At 36.1% G+C, this 13,988-nt stretch overlaps 1 protein-coding gene across 1 annotated transcript in view; it reads right to left on the minus strand.

Moving 5' to 3' along the window:
- The window catches only part of CFAP20DC (CFAP20 domain containing), a 272,252-nt gene that overhangs the window by 242,898 nt on the left and 15,366 nt on the right, over nt 1-13,988 (minus strand). The window lies entirely within an intron of this gene.

Consider the following 13,988-nt stretch of genomic DNA (forward strand, 5'->3'; position numbering starts at 1 on the left):
ACTGCACAAATCTTTTTTTTGCGTTTCAGTTGCGTCTTTACCTTTCTTGAAATAATAAAGCATAATAGGACAAAAATGTTGCTTTTTTTCTTCTATCTTCAATAATAAAATGGCTTCACAAAAATTCACCAACTTTGATAAGTCTTTTTTTAAATGCATGCTGATATGGCAGCTGTCACACAATCTAACAAAATTGTTTCGAATGAAGTTAAAGACAACTAAGGGCTACTAGAGCCATCTTAATGGAAAAAAACAAACGAACCTTTTGGCCAACCCAGTAAAAAAAAAAATCCTGTAAATAATTACAGCCCAGACCTTAAGACATTATTAGCGAGCATCTTAGCAAGAATTCAAATGAGAGAAATACAGGCTAATAATGAGGTATAGGAGTCCTGAGAGGGAAGGAGAAAGGCATCATGGAGCAATTTTTCCTGCTTTCACTTATGCCCTCAGCTGGCTGTAACATCCATAAATGTTTCTTTACTAGCCAACTCTTAGAGTCTCTTTCTAAATTGCCCTCTGAAATCTTCTCTATACCCTCCATACCCTTCTCCATAGACCTCCGGGATAGGTCTCCTGAAACCATTTTACACCAATGAGCACAACTGAACTGAATAGGAGTGAATGCCTGACTCAGACTAACACAATCATATTCTCTCTCTAGGTATTTAAAATTGCCTGGTAAGACTGGAAATGAAGCAGAAACACAGAAGAAGCCGAGATGAAAAAAGAGAGTGAGTGCTGAAGGCTTTCTAGTGCTGGTTTCCATGCCCAGCTCATTACTGTCCTTGGACTTCATATGATATCCCACATACTTGGCATTTGATGCCCCCACTACTGTGTTTTAATTCACTCAAGTTGGTTTGGTTAACTGAAATGAGTCCAAATGAATCTAACCCCTCTCCATAATCATCAACAACTTTACTACTAAAATGAGCTCATGCGCTCTTTGGAACATGGGATATATATTGCAGAGTCTGATACATTAACCTTCCTTAGTAGCCTGTGCCACGGTTCTACCACCAAGCTGGTGAGGAAACAAACAACAACAACAAAAAACCCTTATACTCATTTCTTTTTGTTGGGTGTTGAAAAAGTTTTATACATACATCCTTCTTACCATTTTTTAAATATAAGGTAAAACAGCCATTACTATTTATTTGTTACTAGGAATATCAGTTAGTACTCTTTATGTCAAAAGTTAATAGAATACCCAACCCAAGCTTGCTCACTTAATAAATGGAATTTATTAGCTCACATAATTGGAAACCACAGATGTAGGGCAGGCTTCAAGGTTGACTGATTTAATGGCTCAAAACAGTCCTCAATGATCCAGCTTCTTTCTATTTCTCCCCTTCTGCCACATGGATCAATTTTATCCTCCTGGTCACAAGATGGGCGCTAGATGGAAATGGTTCTCCTAGTCCCGCATCCTAAACAAGACTCCTGAAGTTCACTCTGACTGGGCCAGAGTAAGTCAGATTCTCAGTCCTAAAAGAATAAATGTAGCTAAACGGATGGAATGTGCTAATTGAGCTATAAATCAAAGCCCACACCAGGAGCTGTGCTGTGATCAGTTTTACTAGAGTACATAGGCTGCCATTAGGCAGGGGGAGATACCCAAGCAAAACAGGTTAATTTAGGAAGAGAAAAATGTGGCAAAGTATGCTAGGTAGAGAACAAATGTCTACCACACTCATTTCTTATATGTGTAATTGGAAAACAACTTAAAATTTCACTTTACTTTGCAACCATTTTAGTAATAATTAGTTCAGGCAAGAAGCGAACTGCTAAACTAGTGAAGGAAAGCTTGATGAGGACCAAGATATTTACATAGTATCAAAGTATGTCCCCACAAATGACTTACGAATTTTTAAGAGAAAAATAGTAACTTAACATCACCTATAATGGAACATACTGGAGTCACATGCCTTCTGATAAACTGCACTAAAAGGACATGCCATCTCTCTCACAGTATTTCTGCAAAATGTATAGCCTAAATCTAATCATAAGGAAACCATCAGAGAAACTCAATTAAGGGGCATTCTACAAAATAAGCAGTCTGCACTTTTCAGAAATGTCATTGATGGGAAAGACACAGAGGAACCATTCTAAAATGATGGAAACTAAAGACACATGAAAACTAAATGTAATGTGTAATGCTAGACCAAGAACATAACTGTTATAAAGGACAGCAGGTCTGTACCACAGATAATAGTATTGCATCAATGTTCAATGTCCTGATTTTGAAAATTGTAAGTAAATTTCTTTGTTCTTAGTAGACATTGAAGTGTTTAGCAAAGGGGTATGAGATCTGCATTTTACTCTCAAATAATCTGGAGGAAATTTGTGTATGTACACACATACATTCCTAAATATATGTATATACACAGAGAAAAAAGTAAAAACAAATGTGGCAAAATGTTAATAACTGGTGAATGTGGGTAAAAGGTATATGGCAGTTCTTTGTACAGTCTTTTTTTTTGCAACTTTGCTTTACATTTGAAATTATTTCAAAATAAAAAGTTTTAAATATTCAAACATTAATTTTAGATTGCACGTCCCTACACCTTTTCTCAAAGCATGAGGAAGTACTGTTTTGCACTATGTACCACTCAAGTGTCATAGGGGAAAAGAGGTGACAAGAAATCATAAAGTTTTCTTTTAACTTGTTTAGTGGAAGCATAACTGCTTATTCTGGTAAAGGACAATATGTCTTGGCCAAACTCTGTTGCTTCCTTTTCTTCTAGACAAAGAACCAGATACACAGTTCAGCCTCCAATACTGTTATGGGTGGTATGAGTTCTGGCAAGAGCAATCTGACTTCATATAACCTCCCACATGATTCTCTAGGTTCTCTCTTCTGTTGTCTGCTGACCAGATATGGAGGATCTGCTAGAAGACTCTGAGGCCCAAGGGGCCTAGGTCCCTGAATGACTATTGGGGAGTAGCGTCCCTACCACTGACCTGCACTGGATTGAGATATGAACAAGAAATGAATGTGTTAAGCCACTGAGATTTGGGATTATCACTTATAGCAGTGAGCCTACCTAACAAAGTTACCTAACTTATAAAATAGATTAACAGAAGAATGACGCTCCAGGAAAATACACTAAGTAAGGATGTCATGTATTTGCTTTCAGAATACACTTTAGCATAGGAGTTCTCAAAGTGTGCTTAAGGGACCCTTGAGGGTCTCCAAGACTCTTTCAGAGGCTCTGTGAGGCCAAAACTATTTTAAGAACAATACCAAGATGTTATCTCTCCCTTTCACTCTCACTCTCTCTCAAGTATATAGTGGAGTTTTCCAGAGGTGACATATTATATCATGAGAGTGAATGCAGAAGCAGATATGAGAATACTCCTGTCTTCTATTCAGCCAGACATTAAAGAGGTTTGCAAAAATGTAAAACAATGCCACTGCTGACTAAGTTTTTTGCTTTGCAAAATATAGATATTTTATGCTATAGCTATTTAGAGTTATGCTAACATGTAATGGGGTTATTATTTCTAAATAGTACATATGTTTTAAGTTACTCAGTTTTAATTTCTAATATGGTAAATACTAACAGATATAACCCATATAAACAAAAATTCTTTGAGGTTTTCAATAATTTTTTAAGAATGTAAAGGGGTCCTGAGACAAAAAAAAGTTTGAGAACCACTGTTTTGCAACAAAGTGTTAGTATCTCTAGAAGTCACAACATTTTACACAAAATAAGCCCATATTGTTGAAATATAAGAATAGGATAGTGAGGATCCCCAGTTGACCCTTATTAACTCAAGAGCTCAGTGTCCAGGGCATGGTAGGTGATCAATAATATAATTGTTAAATTAATAAATTGTACAATGGTGATGATATTCACATTTAAGAGTAACGTGATAAGTGAATGAGATAATGCATAATGTTTGATTATATATTATCAGTGTTCATAATTATTCACTATCTCCCTTTTACGTAGGAGGTATATACATCCCTGCCCCACTGACTCCAGGTGTGGTCATATGACTTGCATTGGCCAATGAATGTAAGTAGAAGTGACTTGTGCCACACATATCTGAGGAGAAGCTTTAAATTAGATTGAGTGGTTCTGTTCAGGCTCTTGCACTTCTGCCTATGCCTCACGAACAGCATGTTCCAGACAGGAGTTGTTTGTTCAATCCAGGTTCTGGAATGAGAAGACACATAGTCGACCTCTAGCGAAATCAGAGCTGCAGCTCACCTGTAGCTCTCAGGCAATGTGAGACAGAAATATATGGAATTGTTGTAAGCCACCTTAGCAAACCTGGCAAATACAGTATGAAACGAGCCTAACATATTGTATATGTTCAATAAACCAAACCATTCTAATCACTGTTACTGTTTAGCTAGAGAAGCACTAAAGAAATGTGGCTTAGTCCTTGAGTGAGACTGCACTAAAGCAAAGTCTACCCTGATTAACTAAGATGGTTTATACAGTACTATTCAGATAACCTTAGGATTCCAGGTAAATGAAATAAATATATGACCTAGGACAATCATTGCATCAAAGTAGATTTGACTCTAATAAAAAATTCTAGCTACCATTCACTTCTAAATACCGCTAGAAAGGCTTAGTAATATGTGTAGAGGTCGTTGGCAGGCAACTGAGGACAAAAAGAGGTTCTAAAGTGACTACCAAGTGTCTATACTCAAAGGTAGTTCAGTAGGTCTATCAGTCTATCTGCCTGCCCTGCCCACACCCATTTCTTAGGGAACTGGCTGCAGCTTACAGCCTCCGAAGACAAAAACGATGGAGCAGTTAGCTGAAACCCAATGATTGGCCAAGGACCAATCCTGATGGTTTTTTCAAATATTTGAACTGGGAGATACACAGATTGACCCTGATCTGTCAGCGATGTGTATTGGAGTTGTAGGGTCACAGAGGGATGTACTGGAAGCTATGTTTGCCCACGTGCACAATGACAAGCAGTTAAAAAGCTGGTTTATAGGATGAAACAGAAGAATGAAGCAAACTTACAACAAAGAGAGATGACAGAGTAGTTTCGAGAGAGAGAGAGAGAGAGAGAGAGAGAGAGAGAGAGAGAGAAGCCGCTGACAAATATCACCTCTCAAAAGTCCTGTAACAACTTTTGCTGTTGGGTTCCATATGATCTCTCCATGTTTTTCCAATACTTATCTTTTTCCTTGACATAACTTAAATAGATTTCTGTCCCTAACAATGAAATAATCTTTCAGAGAAGTAGTTGTTTTGTTTTGATTTGTTATGACCTTGCTAATCCTGACCCAAACAAAGAATTTAACTTATTTCTGGTGATTAATTTTAGAGGACAGGGGTGGGGGAGGAGTAGAAATCTGGATTACAGTGACAGAATTAACTTTCTGTACCTTAGAGTCCAAAACACTGGCAGAAATAACTTCACTATTTAAAACTATCAGAAACCATGATTATAAAATCATACTATATCGTCACCTTTTTCCAACTCAAGCACTAAAAGGCAGCAATGATATCAAGAAAAGATGCTAGAGTCAGAAGTTCTGAATTTTAGTGTCGGCTTTGCCTCTAAAAACCTTGTATCCTGAGGAACACCTCTTTTCTGGGTCTCAGGGTTTTTTCTATTAAAAATAGGGAGTTGGGGGCTTCCCTGGTGGCGCGGTGGTTGAGAGTCCGCCTGCCGATGCAGGGGACGCGGGTTCGTGCCCCGGTCTGGGAGGATCCCACGTGCCGCGGAGGAGCTGGGCCCGTGACCCATGGCCGCTGAGCCTGCGCGTCCAGAGCCTGTGCTCTGCAACGGGAGAGGCCACAACAGTGAGAGGCCCGCGTACTGCAAAAAAAATAATAATAATAATAAAAAAAATAATAGGGAGTTGGAATGGTTAATTATTAGAGAAATGCAAATCAAAACTACTGTGAGGTACCACCTCACACTGGTCAGAATGTTCATCATCAAAAAGTCTACAAACAATAAATGCTGGAGAGAGTGTAGAGAAAAGGGAACCCTCCGGCACTGGTGGTGGGAATGTAAATTGGTGCAGTCGCTATGGAAAACACTAAAGAGGTTCCTCAAAAAACTAAAAATAGAATTGCTGTATGACCCAGCAATCCCACTCCTGGGCACGTATCCAGACAAAACTATAACTCGAAAAGATACATGCACCCCTGTGTTCACTGCAGCACTATTTACAATAGCCAAGACATGGAAACAACATAAAAGTCCAACGGCAGATGAATGAATAAAGAAGATGTGGTACATATATACAATGGAATACTACTCAGCCATAAAAAAGAATGAAATAATGCCATTTGCAGCAACATGGATAGACCTAGAGATTATCATACTATGTGAAGTAAGTCAGAAAGAGAAAGACAAATACTTATGATAGCACGTATATGTGGAATCTAAAATATGACACAAAAGAACATATCTGTTAAAAAGAAACAGACTCACAGACATAGAGAACAGACTTGTGGTTCGGGTGAGGGTGGGGGAGAGATGGATTGGGAGTTTGGGATTAGCAAATGCAAACTATTATATATGTATAACTGAACCACTCTGCTGTACACCAGAAACTAACACAACATTGTAAATCAACTATACTTCAATAAAATGAATTTAGAAAATGTAGGGAGTTGTAGATTCCCTATAATAACAGAAACTTGAGCCACTGAAATGTTTTAAATATTTATGCTAACACATCCATTGCTAAAATACAGTGAATTCATACATTTATTACAAATCACTGTTTATGGTGTATCAATAATCATATCTGGCTTTAAATAATGCTAAGAGATATTTTATTTCCCACCTTATAAATCAATGGTATTTAACCTCAGAAAAAAGGGCATGGTAATATCTATGTGTATCAAACAGAACAGCTGTTCCTATTTACTGCTAACAAAGGCAACCAACATCCAACTATACTGAGAATTTCATACCCCTGTTGTTGTTTCAAGCAGCTTATTGTAATAGCTTTTTAAGTATGAAATAGATATAAAATGCAAGATCACTAACCTATTCCAATAAAGAAGGGCGGACTATTGGTTATAAGAAAAGTTCTTTGGGAGTTCTATTATGGGCTTATAAACAGTTTTCATCTAAAAGCCAAGTGTGGCACTCCTTAGCTTTAGCCCAATCTTGAAAACATTTATTTGCATATAACTCCTACTCACATAAACATTTTGAGAAAATTCAAAAGAATTTACTTCTCCTTCCCTAAGTGCTCTTGCCTTTTCTCATTCTTGAAATAGTTACCATCCTGCCAGTAGAGGTGTTTCTAAGAGAAATGCACTTTATACTTGGCAGGGCAAATAAAAGGCTCCAAAGGAAAAACTGCTTTCCTACCTTTTTTCAGGGACGAGTGCCATGAAAATTTCACATGAAATGGAAACATGCCCAACATGTCTCAAAATGTTTCACAAGAGCAATTTAAAAATTAAATATCCCTGTACTTTTATCTATATTTAGAGATATAAAAATTATAAATTAATATTTACTGTATAATTACCATTTGGCATTACCCAATTTAATACTCATAATTACTCAATAAATAGGTATAAATATCATCCTCACTGTACAGATGAGGCTGTAACACACATAGAGCCCAGCAACTTGCCCAGGTCATCAAACTAATACGTGGCAGAGCCACTGACTCTCAGGCTTATAATCTGAGCTGTCACAGGGCCTTGACTTTTTACCCCTGATAATGGATATGGCAATCATTTAACTGCACAGTGCTTTAACAAATGTATGGCCTTTTGTTATGATTTTATAGAGGAAGAACACTTCCAAATATTTGTATATGTGCAGTTTTTCTTTTGCTAGTATCTTATTTAGCTCTCAGATCTATGTTATCTAAAGAGTACTGTAAAAATAATTTAGAAAAGTAAAGTGAACCAAACTAAGAACCAGGAAGAAAAGATTTCTCAACATTTATTTAATAGATAGACTATGGCCTCTGATTTATACACCTATCACATATGTTATCTAAAACTTCCATATAAAACCTATTTTAAGGCATGCAAATTTAATATGAAAGTCAGTATGCAAAGTATCTTAAAGTGCTCCTTTACTAATGCATGTAACAAAATATACTGATTATGCAAGCACATTTAATTGGATATCATTAAAATAATGAGATTTAAGTACTGATGATTTTAAAAAGAAAAAAACAGAAGTTGGAATTAGACATGAGATGCATTCAAAATGTTAATGAAACTTGCAATGTCATTACCACTTTAGTATATAATACTACTAGTTTAAAAAAGAGCAACCACTGGCCATTTTTGACCAGTTCTAAACACAGTTTAGAGATGTATTTACTCAGTGACATAAAAGATTTCATTGCATTAAGACTTTGTGCTTGGATAAAACCTTCTTTACAAATAACCTAAGAGTTATAGAACAACCACTATTTTCTTCAAAGGTAGGCATCAAAATGACCAAAAAGATAAGAAAGTAAATTTTCCAAAGGAAGAGTTGTGCTTGGTAAATGGACACAATCTCAAAAGCTCTCACCAATGTCATTCTGACCTGAAGTTATTAAATTTAGGTATTCTCTCAACTCTGGTGGCTTTAAAGCGGCTGAAGAAGACAAATGACATGTGAAAAGAACAGGTCTGCAGCTGTGAGGACATATTCACTTTCCTTGGTTTAAAGTTTCAAAAGAGTCTAGTGCCTCCGATGTCACCGAAGAAGGGATGGTAAGGAGCAAAATTCAACAGGGTAGAAGGACCTGAAACTTCTATTAAATTTCTCTTTTGACCTATTTGTCTAGCTCACTAGTAACAATACAGAAAAAGTGATATAAGAGTAACTTTCATTAAATTACCCTGAGACTAAAGCTTTGTTTTGTAGGAAGGGTATGTTTCAATTTTCCATTTTATAGAAATGGAAAAGGAAGCTTTAAGATCCAAATGAACCTAAACCTCCTAAAATTACAGAAAAAACATCACCGATTAGCTCTGGCAATTAAAAGAAAAATGTTCACATTACCATTTACTGAAGAGGAAACTGAGACAGTGTCCAGCCCAAAGGCATAAAACCAGGGGATAAAGCAAAAGGACAAGACAAAAACTCTGGAATGAGCATCATAAATACTAGATTGGATTCTAGGTTAAAATCATTAAACTCTACTCAGATATACTTTTCAAATTCAGAATACTGCAATGAAGAGATCACAAAGGATCAATTAAAATTTCTAAGGACTAGGGACCCTTTTAAGGATCTCTCTCTTTTTTTAGGAATTTACTTTATTAGATTCCAAATGAAAGAAGTACTCCAAATAGCTAAGGGCTCAACACGTGAAACCTTCTGGCAATAATATTCCCTAAGATCTGCAGGCTAAGAATCTCAACCTCTCCAAAACAGCACACGATGCCCACCACCAGCTTTCATAGTGTTTTCATCCCATATATTGAAAAAGCACTGGTTGAGCTGAGTGAAAATGAGAAAAATGTCAATTCACTAGAGGCATTAACAGTACAAAATGTCTCTCAGAATTCATCGAGATAATTGTCAAAATCAGGATAGAGAAAGGAATTAATGATCAACAATATTCAGTAAAATGAAATTCCTGTCAAAAATGTAATATTCCAAAATCATTTAGTGTGATTGGCAGCATCAAATATAGTGAAACGGATTTCTATTTCAAGATGCAGTTGGTTCTCTTCCAAGAGCTCAGGTTCTTGGTGCTCCTCCTGTACACAAGATTCTGCCCCCAGGCTCTGAAACACCTAACAACCCACACAGAGGAGAACTGGCTTCCCACTGCTATGATGAAGCAGTACAGAGGAGATCACAAAATGAAAGAATTCTTAAAAATCTGTTGTTTATTAAATCATTTAACGTCAGGTCAAACAGTGAGACACAGGTACACTAAAATACTTTAAAAATGAAAACTGCAAATAATACTAAGAAATAAGCAAGTCAAAATGAGGAGTTTATTTGTAAAAAGCAAGAGAGGATTTTTTTTGTGGGTTTACACTGAAAGAGAAGTATGAGAGAATTCTGTTACTTTAATGCTAAACATACTGTGTGTTAGCACAGTAAACACTCCATTTGCTCTATATGCAAAACGCAATGTCTTTGGATAATTTCTGGTCAGGTTATGAAGCTCTGAAGCCGCTTTACCCACAGATGCAGGATTTTGAATAATATAATATGTATATGTTAAAGAAAAAAAAGGCCTAGGCATGGACCAAAGTAAAGAAACAACAAATATGAAGTGAAGTTGTTTCTTAGCTCTCATAATTTTGGAAAAAAAAAAGTGTAATACAAGTATTGTCACATTTATGATGCAAAATATTAAACAAAAAATATTTGAGTAAAATTCTTCCTTTAATTTTCAAGCATTTATTTCCTAAATGGGTAATTACAGAAACAGGAACAGCTCAGAATGAAAGACCTTTCCTCTGTGGAACTCTGATGATAGCACTGTGCTATGGGAAGCCCCTAAAGATGTAGAAGGCTGAGCACATTCATCTTGTTCTAAAATTCAAATTAAATATCCCTACCATATATGTATATATGTATAATTAGATAGGAAATTTAGAAATATGGTGGCATGGTATGGTGGTGCAGAGCACAGGTTCTAGATTTAGACTACAAGTTTGATTTCTGGCTCTAAGATTATTAGTAAGTCTGTAACCTCTGGCGAATTCCTTAACCTTTCTGGACTTCAGTTTCCTCAATGGTAAATTAGAGGCAATATTTACGACTACTATACAGGCTTGTTTTGGGGACTGAGTGAAAACAAAATGCTTAGAACAATGTCCAGTATATAATAAGTGCTTAATAAATGTTAGCCATTATTACTTTATGTTAATTTTCTCATTTAATTCTTATGACAAATCTGTGAGGTAGGTATTATTACTCTCATCCCATAGGTGAGGCAAGTTAAGTAACTTGCCCAAAGTCCCACAGAGGTAAAGCAGAATTTGACTCTGGATCTGTCTCGTTTGAGGCCTATGCTCTTACTTCTACTTAATACGTCACATGTTCCCTATGTCTTGCTCTTATGCCATCATAACATTTACAAAGATGTATTTAAATTGCATTTTAACTGATCTTTCACCCTCAAAGCAAACTATATGTGGACAGAGATTGGGTCCTGTTTACTCATTCCACTCCTGCCCACTCATATATTTCAGAGCTTTTGTGCCAGGCATTGCGTTAGGTGCTAGAATATCATGGAACTCAAAGACAGCTCAAAATGACAGATAATCAAATAAAATATACCATTACAAACTGGCATAGTTGTAATGAAGGAAAACAGTAGAGTGCTAGAAAAGAGCATAAGATTTATTTCTCATTTATTTGGGGGAAGTCAAAGAAGGGCTTTCTGGAGAGGGGAGACTTAAGCTGAGATGAGAAGACTGAGTAAGAGTTAACAAGGTAAAGAAATGGGGATATAAACCACTTGTGCACAGGACCCTAAGAGGAGACCTCACCTGGTGTGTGAGGAAGGGAAAGCCAATATGGCCGGAAAGGAGCAAGTGTGGCTGACAGCTGGTGAGCTCAGGGAGAGGTGAGAGACCAGAGCACATGGGAGCATTAAGGATTTGGGAGTTTGTCCTTGGTACAGTGAAAATTCCAGTTGGTTTTTAGAATGATCACTTAGCTGCAGTGTGGAGATAGGATTGTAAAAGGATAAGCGAAGAAGCTGGGAAATCTACTCGGATGCTCTAACAGTAAATCGGGGAAATGTGATAGTGGTTTGGGACTAGGAGGGTACTGAGGGTAGGAAGAAGTAAACAGATTCAACGTAGATTGACTCCCCTATGCCTATCACACTGTATGACAGTAACAGGAATTCAATAATTTGTTGACTGACTAATCATGAGTGATTCCTCAAGCAGAGCTGTGGCTGGTTCTAAGGCATCCACTAACTCACAGATGTATGACCTTCCACTGAGCAGTATAATCATCCAGTGAACATAAGATACACAGGAAGATGTTGAAGAAATGAGTATTAAACTCATAAAACAGCTGGCAAGACTCCACTTATGAAAAACTCTTGATGTGTAAGTGTATCTTTGTGAAACAAAATGCCTCTCCCATTCTGACAATGAAAAATTTTAAAAGCCAGATATCTTTCTGCTCTGTGACTTTCCAAGCTTGTTAGAGAAATATATTATTTAAAATGGCCTGGAGCTATGCTGCTACAAACACAGTAAGGGTCCTGAAAGAAAGGGTTTGAAAGGGTTCTGAAAGAAAGCCCTTTCATTTAAGGAAAAGAAAAAGCTGTAGTTAGAAAGGCAATCAATACTTATTACTCTACCTTCTTTCTTGTAAAACATAGTCTCTGTCATTACTTCCTAAAATAGCAAAATATTTTGATTATCAGCAACAAATTCAAATGCATAGTTAATACATTTTCTCATAATCTGATAATTTCACTATGTCAAGACAGAGAGTGTTTTACCCATGTTATTTAATAATTTTGACCTTTTTGCAATAAGACATTTGTTTTGCAAAAACTATAAAACTAAAACAATCTGAAAAATACAAATGTTTGTCCATGTGGCTATGAGAACAAGAGACTAGGATTATAGTCAACTGAATTCAAAATCTGACCGTTAGGTCCATCACCCATAAAAACGTTTTCCCATCCTTCAAGAGCATTAATCACACGGTAACAAAGGGGTGGCCAGGCTTACTTATATCAACTTTCTTGCTAGACTGAGTTAAACCTAAGATACCTATTGATTTCTCTATAATTAAAGCTTTAATTATTATTAACTTAGTTAAAACAGTATATTGCCTAGCCAGAGTGATAAGCTCAAGTGTTTGGGGGCACAAATGAAGCTTAATTTTGCATAGGAAAAGAGTGCTCTTCAGCAAAAGATTACGTCCCAAGTTTCAGCAAAGTGTCTTGCACAACTTTGATCAAAAGGCCAATTACCAGCACCTCTACCATGGCTTCAAGGTATAGGTGGTAGAGATCAGGAGAACAAAAGGGTTGGATTGGATTTCTATTTAAGGAACCTAACAAGCTTAAAAATAAAATATAATGTGTGTTCTTCCATTTGGTAGGAAACCACTTTCCCCTACACCGAAAATAAAACTTTATATGGTACACTGTAACTTTAGAATGTTTTTAGAGTCTTGAAAATACTTTTTCTGCAGAACTAGAAAAAGATATTGTGTTGGCCAAAAAGTTCGTTTGGGTTGTTCCAAACCATCTATAGAAAAATACGAACGAACTTTTTGGCCAACCTAATACATAAGAGCATCAAATGCTGCTTTGGTCTTGTTACTATAAGAACTACTTTAAAGAATCTTGGTGACCATAGCAGATGATAACAGAAAATCTTAGAAGTTTATAAGATTTAAAGTTGAATAAAATAAAAATATAAATTGTTCCATCTATCCTTTATCATTCCAGAAAACAAAATTAAAATATATTATTAGCTAAAATTCATATTTTACCAACATATGCACACATTATTAATATTTTAATTCACATAAACAAAGAGAAACTAATAACCTCCAATTTATGTTAATCTCATTTAATTAAGAAAGCTCTTCCTTCCCCTTGGTTCGCACCAGTGTAACTAGTCCAAAATTAACTTCATTAATAGGAAAAGTCACTTCTTCCAGCAAGGAAAAGAAAAGCCTAAGCTTTGACCTTGGACAGCTATTAGTTACAAAGAAAAATTAGAAAATAGCATACCCCAAATATGTTTTACTGAAAGCATGCAAATTTATTACTGAGACCCTAAACAATATTCCATTCTATATGAATATACAAATTAAATGTTATTTGCATTCTCAGAATTGTAACAGACAACAGTTAGCTCAACTGAGTAAAATTTGTATATGCTCATTTTTGCTAAACAATTAAGTCATGGCAAGCCCATTTAAAACAAATATATCCCAAGACACCTATATGTCAACAGAAAAGACCAATATTTCTCAACTAAAGTGAATAACATTAAGATACTATACATAGAAAATCCTAAAAATTCTGCCAGAAAACTACTAGAGTTCATCAATGAATTTGGTAA

This window comes from Lipotes vexillifer, unplaced genomic scaffold, assembly GCF_000442215.2.
Source record: "Lipotes vexillifer unplaced genomic scaffold, Lipotes_vexillifer_v1.1 scaffold989, whole genome shotgun sequence".
Taxonomy (NCBI): domain Eukaryota; kingdom Metazoa; phylum Chordata; class Mammalia; order Artiodactyla; family Lipotidae; genus Lipotes; species Lipotes vexillifer.